Here is an 18,957-nt window from a genome sequence, read left to right as displayed (position 1 = left end):
GGTAATCTACAGAGTAGCTTTGGCACTGTTTTAATTTGTATACTCTGAAACACTTTAATTGTTGGCTTTAGCATCCATTTCTCTTCCTGTCTTTCATACTCCCTCTTACATACACACATACCACACAAAGGACTCACGGGTTTTTGTTTGTTTACTATTAATCACAGAAATGATAGTAACAAATTAGTAATGTTGTTATTTAAATATGCCAGATTGAGCCCATAAGCCCATAGGATGCACTTTAGGCTTGACTTTGCTTTTTGGCATATCTTCTTTGTTAGTTTTTGAATTCTTTGTTTTCTGATTTAAGACATCCCAATGTTACCTAACACTTCTCCTTTCCTGGTCTAGGAAGTAGTCATTTCTCCAAGGAGCTCTGATTCTTTTTAGTGAGGAATGATTCTTGAAAACGAAGATATCCATCCTTCTGGTTCATTCATATTATCCTACTTCTGTTGCTGATTTTTTTCCCCCTTCACCACTAGTTCTCTAAGGGATATTTCATGTTACCAAGTGCCTTTCTTTATTCTTGTAGTGGAGCTTTTCCAACATAGCCACAACTGGTCCTTGCACTTTTCAAGTCTCTTTCTTTCAGATTTCTAGAGTCTAGGAGCCTAATTCAATGGCATTGTAAATATTTTCAGTATTTCCTACTTTGACTGATACTTTTCTTTCCTTTTGTAACTAACCCAATTTGCTGCTGGTTCTATGTGGGCACTGGAGTTAACATGGCTGGTCTCAGAAGGTCCACTTACATGAAAGATAACTTATTGAGAAATTATTATCTCCAAATTATCTGCTGTTGTGTGTTATTTGATTTTGCTTGCTTTCCTTGCCAATCTGTTGCTACTTTCATTAATTTTGATTCTATAGCTTTTTAAATTAAAAAAATTTTTATGAAATTATTTAAGGTTCTTAATTTTCCTCCAAATGAAGTTTTGGCTCTGTTGTATTCTTTTGGCTGATATCATCCTTTGTTAAATTCAAAATAGCATGTGATTTTCATTTCCACTTATTTTTTTTTAATCCAGGTTAAAATTTTAAGTGTTACTTTTATATATTTGCATATGGTTATAATATGTGGTCTATACAATCTTAAAAGAAGTTTTCAAGACTCTTTGACCATATTATTAAAAATATCTTCTTTTTAAGATATATTTAGCTTTCTTGAAATGTCAAGCCTAAAATAGATTAATTAAACTCCTCCACTCTAATTGAGATTTTAATGGTATCATTGTATTATTAGGTGTTTAAAATATATACAACGTATAGCACTGTGATCCAACATTCTCTTCTTACCTATCTAATATGTCGTTCCTATGGGTAAATATTATTTTTAAAAAAGCTTTAAGATGAGGAAACAATAGAAAATTAAAATTACGGGACATTACAAAATAATTGTTTATTATCCTTCAAAATGTCAAGGTTGAATTTTCCAGAGAAAGTCTGAGGAACTGGTCCAGATGAAAGGAGACTAAAAACAGATGACAACTGAATGTACTGTAAGACCCTGAATTAAACCTTGGACAATGATAAGCAACAGGTATAAAGGGCATTATTGACATCGCTGGCTTCCCTGGTGGCTCAGGGGTAAAGAATATGTGTGCCAATGCAAGAAATGCTGGTTCAATGCCTGGGTCAAGAAGGTTGCCTGGAGAAATAAAATGGCAACCCACTCCAGTATTCTTGCTCGAAAATTCCATAGACAGAGGAGCCTGGTGGCTAGAGTCCATGGGGTTGCAAAAGATTTGTCAAGACTTAGCTACTAAACAACAACAATTGGCATAGCTGCTGCTGCTGCTAAGTCGCTTCAGTTGTGGCCAACTCTGTGTGACCCCATAAAAGGCAGCCCACCAGGCTCCTCTGTCTCTGGGATTCTCCAGTCAAGAATACTGGAATGGATTGCCATTTCCTTCTCCAATGCATGCATGCATGCTAAGTCACTTCACTCGTGTCCGACTCTGTGCGACCCTATAGACAGCAGCCCACCAGACTCCTCTGACCACAGGATTCTCCAGGCAAGAATACTGGAGTGGGTTGCCATTTCCTTCTCCTTGGCATAGGTAAAGAACTTTGAATATAAATATATTGAGAGAGAGAATAATGAAGCAAAACAATGCGAAGGAAAAATGTGAACAATGATCAAATTTTGGTGGAGAATTCCTTTTACTACTTTTGCATCTTTGGTATAAATTTTGAATTACATCAAAATTAAAAATTGAAAGAATTCTTAAAAGAAAAGGTGTCAGGAAAGAATCACAAATAAATCAGGGCTTCCTTGTTAGCTCAGCTGGTAAAGAATCCACCTGCAGTGCAGGATACACGGTTCAATTCTTGATTTGGGAAGGTCCCCTGGAGAACCAATAGGCTAGCCACTCCAGTATTCTTGGATTTCTTTGATGGCTCAGACAATAGTCTGCCTGCAATGCGAGAGACCTGGGTTTGATCCCTGGGTTGAGGAGATCCCCTGGAGCAGGTCATGGCAACCCATTCCAGTATTCTTACCTGGAGAATCCCCATGGACAGAGGAGCCTGGGGAGCTACAGTTCATGGGGTCACAAAAAGTCGGACATGACAGAGCAACTAAGTACAGCACAAATAAATCAACCATCTACATTGATGAAATTACTCATGGAGTACTCATAACAAGTAGCAAACACATCAAAGCAAAGAAATTAAAAGCAAATTTTTATTAAATGCAAATAAGATTATGATTACATACCTGATTCTATAGATTGAACCTATATAAATGAAAGATGTGTTAATCTATGTGTGCATCTTTGTCTTTAGGTATTACAAGAAGCCTTCCAGAACCAGCTGCGACCAAAAAGTCTCTTGTTCAGTAAGAAAAAATAAGATAGAAAGACAGATTGAGAGCTATAGAGACATAGAAGAAAAAACAGAGATAGAACTCTCCTCACTTAAATTGTTAAGCTTGTTCTTTCCATCTGATTTGATCATTTTAGATCACATGCCTATCTCAGGATATGTCATGCATTGCTCTCCCACCTATTTAAAAAAGAAAACTGTAATTCGAAAGAATAAAGAATCATTTTTGGATGAAAAATATGAAGCAGTTTTATGTGTTTAATATCATTTGCACTATAGTCACATGTAAGAAAATAATGACTCTAACAAGTATAAAAAAATTGCAAATGGAATTATGGATATAGCCAGATTGTGTTTGTGTGTGTTTGGATTTTTTATTTTTGATACAATTAAATCCAGCAAGATGAAAGAGCAAGGAAATAGATCAATTGTAACTGTTGAAGGAAATTTTGATAGCATTGTAAGAAGACAAAGTATCATGTGAAGTATAAATGGAGGCTATTTTTGATTCATGAGCTGAAGGATTACATGATCTTCATGTTAGACACAGAAGATCTCTTTGTCCCATTATCTCTTTCATTTAAATAAGCCAAATTCTAAAAAGAGAACATCTGCCCCTTTCAAACTGCCAAAATTATATTCCTGAGATAATTTCCTTATGAATAAATTAGCATAAATTTTTGCTAAAGATTAAATTACTATTAAAAGCCAAATTTCTATCTATGTGAAAACATTTTCTAATTGTGGAAACCAGTGAAAAATTAGACAAATTATACCCTATATGATTCAGCAGAGTAAAGTTATCAATTCTCCCCAAATTGGCCTATACATTTAATGCAACTCCTATCAAAGTAGCAGCAAAGTTTTGTTAAGACACAGACAAGTTCATTCTAAAATTTATATGAAATTGTATAGAGCCTAGAATAGATAACACAATCTTGAAAGAGGAGAATAAAATGGGAGTAATCATCCTAAGAATTAAGTCCTACTACATAGCTAATCAAGACAAGGTAGTATTAGCAGAAGAGACCTATACATTTATAAATGGAGAAGAATGGAGAACTCCAAAATAGATCCATACAACATGCTCTGCTGATTTTCGACATAGTTACAAAAGAAATTTAATGGAGAAAGCATAGTGTTTTTTAAAAAGGATGATGGAGAAATCAAATATCCATTAGGAAAACAAAATGATATAAATCTAACCTCAAGTATCATGCAAAAATTAACTTCAAATTGATCACAGCCTTAAACATAAGGCTACTGCATTTTTGGTAAATTACATAGGAGAAAATCGTCAGAATCTAGAATTGAGCAAATAGTTCTTAAACTTGTCATCAAGTGCATGATCCATGAAAAGGAAACTTTGATAAATTGGACTTTATCAAAATGAAATTAATTTGCTCTACAAAAGATCCTGATAAGAGTATTAAAAATAAAGTTAAAGACTAGGATAGTATACTTGAAAACCACATTTCCAACAAAGGATCAGGATCTGGAATCAAGACAGTATGGTACTGGCACAAAGACAGAAATATAGATCAATGGAACGAAATAGAAAGTCCAGAGATAAATCCACGCACATATGGACACTTTATCTTTGACAAAGGAGGCAAGAATATACAATGGATTAAAGACAATTTCTTTAACAAGTGGTGCTGAGAAAACTGGTCAACCACTTGTAAAAGAATGAAACTAGAACACTTTTTAACACTATACACAAAAATAAACTCAAAATGGATTAAAGATCTAAACGTAAGACCAGAAACTATAAAACTCCTAGAGGAGAGTATAGGCAAAACACTCTCCGACACACATCACAGCAGGATCCTCTATGACCCACCTCCCAGAATACTGGAAATAAAAGCAAAAATAAACAAATGGGACCTAATTAAAATTAAAAGCTTCTGCACAACAAAGGAAACTATAAGCAAGGTGAAAAGACAGCCTTCAGAATGGGAGAAAATAATAGCAAATGAAGCAACTGACAAACAACTAATCTCAAAAATATACAAGCAACTCCTACAGCTCAACTCCAGAAAAATAAATGACCCAATCAAAAAATGGGCCAAAGTACTAAATAGACATTTCTCCAAAGAAGACATACAGATGGCTAACAAACACATGAAAAGATGCTCAACATCACTCATTATCAGAGAAATGCAAATCAAAACCACAGTGAGGTACCATTTCACGCCAGTCAGAATGGCTGTGATCCAAAAGTCTACAAGCAATAAATGCTGGAGAGGGTATGGAGAAAAGGGAACCCTCTTACACTGTTGGTGGGAATGCAAACTAGTATAGCCACTATGGAGAACAGTGTGGAGATTCCTTAAAAAACTGAAAATAGAACTGCCTTATGACCCAGCAATCCCACTGCTAGGCATACACACTGAGGAAACCAGAATTGAAAGAGACACGTGTACCCCAATGTTCATTGCAGCACTGTTTATAATAGCCAGGACATGGAAGTAACCTAGATGTCCATCAGCAGATGAATGGATAAGAAAGCAGTGGTACATATACACAATGGAGTATTACTCAGCCATTAAAAAGAATACATTTGCATCAGTTCTAATGAGGTGGATGAAACTGAAGCCTATTATACAGAATGAAGTAAGCCAGAAAGAAAAACACCAATACAGTATACTAACGCATATATATGGAATTTAGAAAGATGGCAATAATAACCCTGTATGTGAGACAGCAAAAGAGACACTGTTGTATAGAACAGTCTTTTGGACTCTGTGGGAGAGGGAGAGGGTGGGGAGATTTGGGAGAATGGCATTGAAACATGTATAATATCATGTATGAAATGAGTGGCCAGTCCAGGTTGGATGCACGGTACTGGATGCTTGGGGCTGGTGTACTGGGATGACCCAGAGGGATGGTATGGGGAGGGAGGAGGGAGGAGGGTTCAGGATGGGGAACACGTGTATACCTGTGGCAGATTCATGTTGATATATGGCAAAACCAATACAATATTGTAAAGTTAAAAAATAAAATAATAAAAAAAGGATCTGGAATATATATTTTTAAACACTCAAAATTCAACCATAGAAAAATAAATCAGCATAATTAGAAAATGGGTCACAGACATACACTGAAATTTTGCTGAAGAGAATAAACATACAACAAATAAATACATGAAAAAATGTTCAGTATCATAAGCTATAATGGAAACATAAATTATAAGACAATGAGATATCACTACATATCTAGTGGAATGAATGGAAAAAAAAAAAGCAGTGAGAACATCAAATACTGATGATGTAGAGAAATTTCATCACTTACCAATGTTGGTATGAATATAATATTATACAGCCACTCTGAAATAAAGTCTAGCTGTTTCTTATAATATTAAACCTGCAATTACCACACCATCTAGAAATTGCGATCTTGAGCATTCATGCCAGAATAATGAAAAATTAGGTTTACTTAAACGCTCACAGCATCTTTATTTCAAATAGCCACAATCTGGAAGCAATATAAAGTTCACTTGATAGGTGATTGGCTAAACAAAGTAAGGTGTGTCCATTTCATAGAATATTACTCAACAATTATAAGTAATGAATTATTGATATACAAATAACATAGGTAAATCTCAAGGAGACTATGTTCAGTGAAAATGACAAAACTAACAGTGCTATTTCTGAAAATGGCAGAGTAGAGAATTCCACAAAGCAACAAATAAGCTGAGCTGAGAACGTTCATGGTCAAATCAATAAAGCAAATATATCTATATCCACCTAAGGTTAAGAAAAGCAGTTAGAGCAAACAGTAAATTAAAAATCTTGGGAAAAAAAAGAATGAGCAGGAGATATTTGGAAGGATATGCAGGAAGTGAAGATAAGACAGAACTGTAAACTGCTTGGATGAGATGTGAATTAGTATCCCAGCCTAGAGACCATCTACACAGACTGGGAAAAACTTGTTATTTTGTTTTTGGCTTATTATTTTGGTTTACGTTATTTTGGTTTTTGCATCAGTTGCTTAAAGAAATCTTTGGCAAATCACTGGATGATTACCAATGTAATAGGATATGGAAATCAACGATCACATATGACAGAGAATATAGCTTTCACAAGATAATAGCTAAAAAATTAAACTCAGCCCAGTTTTTCTCTTTCCGATCTTCCCCTTGGGAACTTCAGTTTAACATGTATTAATACACATGACGTTGTTCCTCAATTTATTCTCTATTTTTTAAGTCTCTTTACTCTTTGTTTTGGATAATTTCTATTGTTATATTTTTAAGTTCAAAGCTCCTGATCATCTCATCCAAACAATACAATTTTTTAAATTCAGGCATTTTCCTCTCTAGAAGTTCAGTTTGTTTTTGGATTTGTTTTCATTTTTCTACTTAACATGTTTAATCTTTGCTCTTTTTCCTTGATATGTGGCTTCAAGTTATAATTAATGTTTCAATATGCTTTCCTGCTAACTCTATCATATATTTAATTTCTGGGTATATTTCTATTCATTTGTTTTTCTCCTTATTATGGCTTATATTTTTCTGTTTTATTATATGCCTGTTTATTATTGATATTTACAAACATCATGAATTTTACTACATTAGTAACAGGATACTTTTGTATTCTCACTCATTCATTGAGTTTTGCTCTATTGTGCACTTAGAACATATTTGAACAGTTACTTAGTGTGTTTGATCATTTTGAGATTTGCTTTTAAACTTTTAAGTATGACCAGAACAAAGCTTAGTTCTTGGGCTGATTTTATCACACTACTGAGGTAATACTCTTTTAACAATTCTACTCAATGGCCCATGAATTTATGACATTTTCAACCCTGGCTAATAGTAACATCAATTATTTTCAGCCCTAAGCAAGCTCCAGGATTATATCTGCTGCTCCATTTTCCATGGCATTGGGTAGTTAGCTTCTTTTCACACATGCACTGATAGGTACTAAGTTAAAGACCTGAAGTGGACTCTACAGATTTTTTTTTTTTCTTTGCAGCTGTCTCTGGTAAATTATACCTGTCTTGCCTTCCCTAGACTTCCATATGCAAATCCTCAGCACAGGGAGCCTCTCAGCCTCTAACTCCATTCTTCTCTGGTCCACTGCCAGAAACATCTCTCCAATTAGCAAGTTGAGGCAATTCTAGGGGTTGCCTCATTTCTTCCTCATGTCTAAGTTGTCACTATTCTACACTGTCTTAATAGACAAACAAAAAACATTTTATTTTATATGAAGAATTGGTATTGTTTCAGGCAGGAGGTAAATTTTGTCCTTGTTGCATGAATTTTCCTGAGAGCAGAGGCCACTTGCAAAAGTCATGTTGCAGTGTTGTAATGAAGATTTGAGAGAATAAACTTCAACTAGGAAAACTGTTCAGTTAGATTTGAAATTTATATGTTAAAGGAAATAAAAAATAGTGTGACTGGAGAATATTAATAATGGATGAGAAGAGAATGGGATAAAATTAAGCAGACACTGTACAAAAAATATGGTAAGTAATGTGGGCCAGTGTATAATTAAAATTATGTTGTAGATTTCCTATGAGTAAACTCTAGAGCACTTATGACTGTCCAAAGAGAGGGTAGAGTGATTAGTTTATGGATTTTCCGGTTTGTTATTTTCAAGAATGTGCTATAATATCTTCTATCTGTAGTCTACTTGATAACGTGCCAAATGTAATTATAAATGTACCATCAATAGTTTTAATAGAAATTATGGAAACATAATTTATCAGAATTTCTGTTATCATAGAGCATACACTTCTAGAAATGCTATGAAAATGTATATTTCTCATATATGCAAAAATCTTGATAGATAATTTGATGACAATTTGAAATATTTTCATGACAATATCAATTGCTATGGGCTGAATTTTGTGCCCCAAAATTCATACACTGTAGTTTAACCCTCAATGTGACTGTATTTGAACATAGGACCTTTAAGAGAAAATTGAGATTAAATGAGTTCATAAGGGTGGGATGGTAATTCAATAGGACAGATTTTTTAATAAGAAAAGGAAGAGACACCAGAAATGTGTGCACACAGAGAAAATGCCACATGAGGACACAGCAAGAAGGCAGTCAACTGTAAAGCAGGGAGAATCCTCCGGAGAAACCAAAAACTGTATCGTGGACTTCCTTGATTCCAAAACTGTGAGAAGATAAATTTCTGTTGTTTCAGCCACCCTGTCTGGAGTATTTTGTATGACTTGAACTATCAGACTAATATACTAATAGTGGGTTGTGAAGCTCAAAAATCTTCTGCAAAATCTTTTTAAAAAGACAAATATGGTCAACCTAGATAATGGAAAGACTGAATACATTTTCTATGATGGTTATAAAAAATTATATTATAAAATCTTTGTAATGTGCCTATGAAGTCAAAAAATATAGAAAAAAATTGTTGTGGAGGTATATGAGACTGTTATTTAATTAAAATTTTATTTTTTCTGTATTCTGTAATGCTTATTATGTTTTCACAGCTTATTAAAATATGCACATTTTGCTTTTTGTTCTTATTCCAAAATATTCTCAAAATTATTATCATTTTAAATTTTGATTTATTTTTCTTAATGTTGTAAGGTTCATATTTCATATAAGCTGAATCTACCTCTGGCTTTGAAGTCAGAGTGACCTGAATCTGAATATTCAGCATTCTCTGTGTCATCAATTTTTATTCTGAATCAGCCTAGCCTGAGACAGAAAAACCCTATCCTCTCACAAACACCTCTTCTCATATGACATCTTCCCTGATCAAAAGTCCACCTCATATACATACAGTATTAGGTAGAACTATTTAGGTCAAATTCCTATTATACAGAACTATGAGAAATGAAAAATAAGTTTCCCGTGTCTTTGCATATTTGTTTTCTCATTAAACAGAAAGTCAATTCAATTTCTTATCTCTTATTTATGTGAAGACAGTTTGAAACACAATTTAGTTTTCTAGAATTTAATGGCAAATCTATAGCAACTTTACCATGCAATTGCTGTTACAAACTCTCTACTATGTTATTTTCCCCAATTTCACTCTATTTCTTTTACTTCTAAGAGCATTTGTAGGTCTAAAATTCTTTCTAAACTCGTTGTTTCTTGTATTTCAATCTTTTTGATGCTTCTGTCCACTTTAGGTTTTTTCTCCTTTTTTTCCCCTTCGTGGGTTCACTTTCAGTTGGCATCATTTCTCATGTTCTCTCTTTATATGTAGTTTTAGATGAATTGGAAAGTAGCAAAGGTGTAAAAGAAAATGGCATAAAAATGATTGGAAAACTAGAGAAGATAATGGAAGGAGACATTTTAAAATTAAATGCAAACAGTGGTTCAGAGAGTACAAACAAAAGCAGGTGGTAAGAGAACATTCTCCAACAACTAAAACCAGAAGGGATACTAAAAGGTCAATGCATGGAGTGTACAACCAGGCTAGCAAACATCCCTCTCTCCCTCCATCAGAGAAGTAAATAGAAAAGTCACAGGAGACTTGATCAATAAAGGAACACTAAATAAAATTGCTACTGGGAAGCCAAAAACCCAAGGTTTCCACCAAAAAATAATTTTAAGTTGAAAAATTTCTTGAAGGCACCTGAAGCTATATCCTCTAAAATTTTTGAAGAAATAAATGCTCACATTGGTCCAAGATATCGCTAAGAAATCAAGCTCTCTGTCACAATATATATACATTTAACTTTTTAAAATGTTCTGTACTAGCTGTGTATGTAACCTGTTAAATTTAATTAACCTCTCTTGGCCTGTTTTCCATTAATCAGTAACAAAATATCTCTCACTAGTTCATCATACAAATTAACTACATGGAGATTGCTAAGACAAGTGAACATAGCAATGTCTTAACAAGTTGCAATTTGCATCTGATGAATCTGGATATTCAAATTGAGTCTGTTTTCATTTTTGATAAGCAAGAAGAAAGCATAATCTGAACACAGGTTTTAATTTTTATTTGCAAAGTGTGTATAATTATAGATGGACTGTCTACTGGAAACCTACATTCTTTGGTTCTTACAAGATTCAGGATTTCAAATGGGCAAAACTGAATTAGAGAAATGAACAAGTTCTGGGTAAAATCCAAGCACATGTTCATTTTGGGTGCTTCAGAATAAGAAAAGGATGGACCTGAAATATTGTTATTTTTCCTAGGGTAATTACATTCAGTCAACTCCAGTGGGCAAGAGGAATAACTCTAATTAATGAAAGAGAAAATCTGATTAATGATTAACTCTGACCAATTGCTTAGTCAGGACCTTTAGTTTTTATCAAACACTTACAGCTCATCCTCCATCAAACCTTTTATCAGAGCTTATACTAAACTGCTACATTCCAATACATCAAATTTATTTTGTCTCCTCTCTTTTGTATACTTGCCGTATAATAACAAGAGAGAGAATAGGGGTTCCTGGCTTAGATAATCTTAAATGGGACATGATGTCTCTGGATAAATGGGAGTCTTCTCTGGTTCATGGAACTTAGAGGTCTTCACATTGACATTCAGCATCATCCAGAGAGCAGAGCTCTATCCAGGTCAGACTGCAGAAAAGTTGTCTGCAAAACCAGCCTTAGATAGTACATATGTCAAGTCATTAACTTTTCTTTCACTAAACACTTAGTGAATATTTCTTTAGCAGCACCCTATTAGGTCATGAAGGATATAAAAGACATACATGATATATCACTCAAGGGATTTATGGCATCTTTGTATAGATAAGGATAACAGGAACAGAGCAAATGGAAATTACTTGAAGCTTATATTGAGAAGAATTGTGAGTGAATTGACCAAAAAAAAAAAAAAAATAGAGAAATCACATATAGGAAATTTAGTATCCAAATCAGTCCTGTAGACCAGTGGTTGTCAAACTTAAGTGTGCATCAGAATCATCTGGAAGGGTTGGTAGATGTCTGATTCTGATAATTCTAACATTTTTTGCCATATTTAGGTATGCTTTTGATGTTTGCTTTGTCTCTTCAAACTTTTTTGCTGTTTAGTATACTTTGTGATTTTTCTTTTAAAGTTGGACGAGCACTAGTTAAAAATAAATTTCTCAACAAGACCCTTAGTAATGGGATGGTAAGAGGGGATGGGGGAGAGTATTCTGCAGTCCCATGATTAGGTCTCAGTATTTTAGTGTGATTGTAGTCTCTGAACTGTGAACTTCACATGGGCTTCTCAGTTTTCCACCACCACCAACGCCCGTAACTGGGACAGGATGGCTCGGTAAGTTGGAATTTGATAAAACATGTTACATCCATATATTCTTACCCCACTTTTGTACATCTCTGTCTAACTTCTTACCAACCAGCCTCACACAAACAATGTAAATTACCTAAACTCACGCTGTACTTCTAGCACTTTTGCTTTTCTTGTTTCCAGCTGGATCAGTTCCAATGGGTCAAGTTAGAAGAGAGTGGAGTGAATACTAATCACTGAAATTCAGGCTTATGTAGTTCAGTTCAGTTCAATCGCTCAGTCGTGTCTGACTCTTTGCGACCCCATGAATGGCAGCACGCCAGGCCTCCCTGTCCATCACTAACTCCCGGAGTTCACTCAGACTCACGTCCATCGAGTCCGTGATGCCTTCCAGCCATCTCATCCTCTGTCGTCCCCTTCTCCTCCTGCCCCCAATCCCTCCCAGCATCAGAGTCTTTTCCAATGAGTCAACTCTTCACAGGAGGTGGCCAAAGTACTGGACTTTCAGCTTTAGCATCAGTCTTTCCAAAGAACACTCAGGGCTGATCTCCTTCAGAATGGACTGGTTGGAGCTCCTTGCAGTCCAAGGGACTCTCAAGAGTCTTCTCCAACACCACAGTTCAAAAGCATCAATTCTTCGGCACTCAGCCTTCTTCACAGTCCAACTCTCCCATCCATACATGACCGCTGGAAAAACCATAGCCTTGACTAGACAGACCTTTGTTGGCAAAGTAATGTCTCTGCTTTTGAATATGCTATCTAAGGTTAGTCATAACTTTCCTTCCAAGGAGTAAGTGTCTTTTAATTTCATGGCTGCAGTCACCATCTGCAGTGACTTTGGAGCCCAGAAAAATAAAGTCTGACACTGTTTCCCCATCTATTTCCCATGAAGTGATGGGACCAGATGCCATGATCTTAGTTTTCTGAATGTTGAGCTTTAAGCCAACTTTTTCACTCTCCACTTTCACCTTCATCAAGAGGCTTTTGAGTTCCTCTTCACTTTCTGCCATAAGGGTTGTGTCCTCTGCATGTCTGAGGTTATTGATATTTCTCCCGGCAATCTTGATTCCAGCTTGTGCTTCTTTCAGTCCAGCGTTTCTCATGATGTACTCTGCATAGAAGTTAAATAAGCAGGGTGACAATATACAGCCTTGACGTACTCCTTTTCCTATTTGGAACCAGTCTGTTGTTCCATGTCCAGTTCTAACTGTTGCTTCCTGACCTGCACACAAATTTCTCAAGAGGCAGATCAGGTGGTCTGGTATTCCCATGTCTTTCAGAATTTTCCACAGTTTATTGTGATCCACACAGTCAAAGGCTTTGGCATAGTCAATAAAGCAGAAATAGATGTTTTTTCTGGAACTCTCTTGCTTTTTCCATGATCCACTGGATCATGGAAATTTGGCAATTTGATTTCTGGTTCCTCTGCCTTTTCTAAAACCAGCTTGAACATCAGGAAGTTCATGGTTCACATATTGCTGAAGCCTGGCTTGGAGAATTTTGAGCATTACTTTACTAGCGTGTGAGATGAGTGCAATTGTGCAGTAGTTAGGCTTATGTAAAGACATATGCAAAGAGAAATGAGAAAGATCCTGAGATTAAAACACCAGGTTATATTAAAAATGAGAAAGCAGAAAAGATAATTGTAAACATTTTTGAAATATTATAAACATTGAATATGTGTTCTGGTGGGGAGTTAGTGAATATTAACTCATTATTTTTCAGATGCGGAAACTGAATTTTGGAGAGCCTATACAGATTTAATGAACATCAAAGTCTAATTAGAAATAAAATTAAGGGCAAAACATTTCTTTTTATTTTTTGTCTATCATGCACTCCTCTATATCACTCACCCTTGACATGTACAGCTAAAGTAGCTTTCCATATTTTGGACGATGTTTTAATGATTAAAAGAGAAAAATAATGGCAATAAAAGAATGAAATCCTGTCTAAACCTGTGAATGATAATAACAATTATTTCCCATATGGTATATTTCTCATGATACCTATGGCTCATGGCTACTTATCCTCCAAGGTTTACCTGAAAGATCCTCCATAAAAGTTTTCTAATCAATGCAAAAGTACGCATTTTTCCTTTCAAAATTCTGTACTTCTGCTGTTATAGCACTTAAAATTTTCTGCCATATTGTCTCTTGATTATTGTCTAACTACTACAATGTACAAAATTGTATTTACCAAATAGTTGTAATGATTCCGGGTACCACTTTAAGACAAAATGTGTTGATTTTGGAAATGCATACGTCTATGAATTTGAATGATATTAATCCAAGGGAGCTATGGAGAATAACTGGACTTGAGTTTGTTAGCTGAATTAGGCATTGCCTCTAAGATTTCCTTACTAAATATTGGATATAGCAGGCTTTAGTTTAAAGCCAAAATAAGAAAATGGGAAATTAAATATAATTCTGGATTTCTGTCTTTATATAATCCATTTGAGAGATCATTCAAGTAAAACATCATCTTTAATGTGTGGTGAGATAAAGATGTATATACAGCAAAATATAAACCCTTATTATGTCTACCATTTGTGGAATTTAAGCATATAAAACCCTAATGATGAATGTAAAATAAAATTCAACATATACTACTCTGTGTAATACAGACTTCAAAAACTGATATAAATATTCAGAGTTAAATGGTTCGTTAAAATTTGGAGTGGTCAGAGATGAAATATATCTTACTCTAGATAGATGGTAACATTTTAACAAGATTTTATCAATCATTCTCAACTTTCAGGCAAGGAATAATAGATTTAAGTTGTATTGAAAATAATTAATTTTTTTTCAAGGATGACAGAATCTAGAACACTCAAGTAAATAGTCTGTCGGAGTCTTTCAAAAAGTTAAAAATGAATTGTTTAGTATTTGAGGCTATTGATGTTTTTATCTATCTGGAGGAAGTTAGACCAGACTTAATACATTCCCGTAATATTCTATGATTCTGTGAATAAATTTGTATATAATTAATTAAAATTGTATGAATAATATAACTCTATATGTTAGAATGGAAGACATTACTGTGACTTCCTGCTAAAGAAAAAAAAAAAAGTATAAAGATCTAGACAATTAGCAGGTATTTTTTTTTTTTTAGTTTTCTTTTTTTTTTTAATTTTATTTTATTTTTAAACTTTACATAATTGTATTAGTTTTGCCAAATATCAAAATGAATCCATCACGGGTATACATGTGCTCCCCATCCTGAGCCCTCCTCCCTCCTCCCTCCCCATACCATCCCTCTGGGTCGTCCCAGTGCACTAGCCCCAAGCATCCAGTATCGTGCATTGAACCTGGGTTAGCAGGTATTTTTTACCTTACAGAGAGCAACTGCAAAGCATGAGGCAGTAAGTACAGAATTACATTAAGTCCCAAATTCACTACTTAGAAGCCAGAAATGTTTGTAAATTTACTTAAGTCCTTGGAGTTTTATTACTTCACATATAACATGGAAATAATGATAATAACTGTTTATACTTTTTCATGGATCATAAAAAGGATCAATTATAATGTTTTTAAAAGCATTTCATAAGTCATAGAAACATTTACATTAGCAAATTTTTATTGTTAAGTGAAAATTAATTTCAATAAATCTTAAAGAACCATTTATATTTTGCTTATTGCTATATACTTAGCTTCTTTCACTCAGCCAGATATATAGTAGACGCTAGATAAAAATATAAGTAAGTTGGAAATCTTATCTGATTACATTTCTCTAAAGAAACTTGTGATGAGTAGTTTAAATTAGTGATAAAATCTGAAGAGTATATTTCATGAAACTCCATTAGTGAGCTGTACTTCAATCAAAACAAAATTATCATTTTTCCTGAAAATCCTATTTTCTGCTAGAATTTCATCTCTTTTTTAAACCTTAGTCATTGTTTGATCTCTGTATTTGAAACACAATATGCACCCACATACATGCTTAGCACAAATAGAATCAGCTTTTTTTGATTTCTCCAAATATGAAAATAAGAAGGCATAACAATTAACCGTGCAATTGCTACTTCTATTAATCATTTTAAATTTACTACTTTGTTTTTAAGAGTTTGCTTTTACCTCATGTAGAAATTGTTGATCTATATGTACTTTTATTCATCTTGTTGTAGGACAAGTCTCAATTTAGGATTTTAGGCACAGTGCTAGACAATTTGTTTTGTGATTGATCAAGGAGATACTATAATTCGCTACATGAGAAACATATCATCCTATTTTCTTAGACCATGTAAACAATGCAAAAGACCCTTCCTTATCTGAATATCAATTTTCCTCCAAAGTATTTTGGGACAGAAAGCAGTGTAGAAGAATACTTTTGAAATGCTTCTCCTATGACAATGGTGTGAACGGTAGCCAATTATGTAGCACCAGAAGTATCAGCAATAGTAATATATTATCTTACTTTTATTGATTCTGTCATTAGCACTTAGTCTATTGCCTTAGTGAGGAGCTATACATAGAAGATATTACATCATTTATTTTATGCAATTCTGAGAATATCTTTTCAATATACATATTCATTTAATTTTTGCTTAAACCGATTTATTTTCCATATGTTCTCAATAGTTTTTCATAAAAAACTGCAAATGCAATTATCAAAGGAGATAAAATATGGATTATTTATAGTGATATTTTAAACTTGAAGGTATGAAATTCATATCAAGAATAAATATGTGTGAGGTCAGTGGGTGGCCGTGTTGCAGTGGCTTTTGTTGCATGAAGAGAATTAAACATTTAACTGAAAAAATTATATAATGGTTAAGATTTCTGAAAGGTTTCTGTCCGAGTTAGACATTCCATTCATCCCCCAGAAGTGATATGTCATTTATCTTCACAAATCTGCATCTTTCCAAAGAGCTAAAGTTCCAGCTGTAGAGGGTGAACCCACCCTGCATGTGTCACTTGACCATCATTGAAATGTTGAATGAGTTAGCCCCGTCCATATTTAGAATCCTTATTCCTGGTACTCAGACATGATAATTTTTCTTTCCCAATGAGATAGTGTCTGGCCTTTTGACTCAACCCAGTATGATGCCAAGTCAGACTGATGCAGGACTTTTAAAGTCCAAGCGGTTAGGCCTCTTAGATTTGAGGCAAATAATCTACTGTCAGATTTATAGAAAGGGAGATCTTTAAGGCTATGTAACAAAGAGAGCACTCCCTGAAAAGTTAAAAAAATAAAACCCTTAAGTCACCTTTGTCATTCTTGTTTGAATCACAATGCAGTTCTTTGAGTCTCACAAAAATGCAGAAAAATTGCATTTATTTGAAATCTCAGATCTCAGCTTCACAAACCTCTATGATAGAATGGAGGTTGTTCCAAAAAGTCAGTATTAAATGGATTATCTATACAAAATATCTAATATAATTCCAAGTACTTTAAATTTTTCAAATTAACCATGTCTATTCAACGTGGAGATGAAGATATGTGTGTGTATGCATATATGTGCTTATGTAAATCCAAAAATCTAATAGCATATTATCAAAAAAAATTGATTACACTTAAAAAAATATAGTAGGATTCACCTTATAAAATCTCTAGTACAAAAAGAGCAAATCTACTATCCAAAAATGTGGAAGGCAAGAAAAAGAAACAAAATAGAAATGGAAAAAAGGGTTTAGATCACTGCTATTTTCTTATATTTTCTAATGATAGGAATATTGAAAGTATTCAGCAGACTTTGCCCATGTTTCCTTATCTTGGGTGTGTATATGTATTTTCCTTTTCTCAGTTTTAAGTCACCAAGGAAAATATCTACTTAATATAAATCATAAAATACAGAAAAGGAACTATGTTAGTAAACTATTTCTATAGTCTGTCTGACCAGGAAAATTTCTGTGTGTGTGTGTGTGAGTGTGTGTGTGTGTGTGTGCACGTGCACACACACGCGTTCATGTGCACACGTAATTTGTGTACTTACATTCTGCTTAGTTTAATTCACCATTTTTGGTCAAAGAGGCTGTTAGCATATTTAATCTTTATTATCATTATTTTGCCATGAAGACCTTGTTTAATTGCTTGCTTGTTTGACACCTCTCCCTAAAACAGAAAGAGGTAAGCTGAGTCCCCAGTGTCTTCTCCAGAGCAGACTGTGCTTCAGTGCTGAGCCTCACTACTGAACGCAGAAACTGCAGATTCGTGATAGGACCAAAGTACATATGGTAAAATGATCCTTTCTCTCCTTAGTCTACATTCAAATGCCAAGAGTTGCTGAGAGTTAAGGGGGCAATGTTAACTCAGCCAATAACAGAAAACCAGGAGGCTTTCTAGCACAGTATTCAGAAACAGTTCACTTTGCTGCAAATGAGCTAGATGCGTTATTCTCCAACATGAATACTCTAATATCCAAACTCAGATGAAGTCAGGGTGACAGGCTGAAGCTCTCTTCTAGTCAGGAATGACCACGGGAGTTGGTGTGAGGTGCGCATCCCAGGTGTCATTAGAGGTAAAGAACCTGACTGCTAATGCAGGAGACTTAAGAGAAGCAGAATCAATCCCTGGGTCAGGAAGATCTCCCGGAGGAGAGTATGGCAACCCACTCCAATATTCTTGCCTGGAGAATCCCATGGACAGAGAAGCCTGGTGGGCTACAGCCCATAGGGTCGCAAACAGTTGGACATGACTGAGGCAACCTGGCATACACATACCTGTCCTGGGTTACACACTTTTCCTGACTAGGTCCGTGTGTTGGTTTTCTTATATAAATGATCCAGAAATTTAGCAGAATTGTCTGTTATGAGGATGATGAACAGAATCTTTGAGAAAGGGAAATATAGAAGGCCATAGTCCTTCTTCCTCAACTACTCTTATTTGAACCCTTTCAAGCTTTCCTAAAATGCCTGGCCCCTATGCACACATCCAGGTCGGTCCCCTTCATATGAGAACTTTCTTAAAGTAAATTATAACCTCCACTATGGAAAATCTTTCCTTTGCGCCTTCATTC

The sequence above is a fragment of the Bos taurus genome, chromosome 6 (assembly GCF_002263795.3).
Source record: "Bos taurus isolate L1 Dominette 01449 registration number 42190680 breed Hereford chromosome 6, ARS-UCD2.0, whole genome shotgun sequence".
In the NCBI taxonomy this organism is placed as follows: Eukaryota; Metazoa; Chordata; class Mammalia; order Artiodactyla; family Bovidae; genus Bos; species Bos taurus.
Note: the sequence above shows the minus strand (reverse complement) of the source record.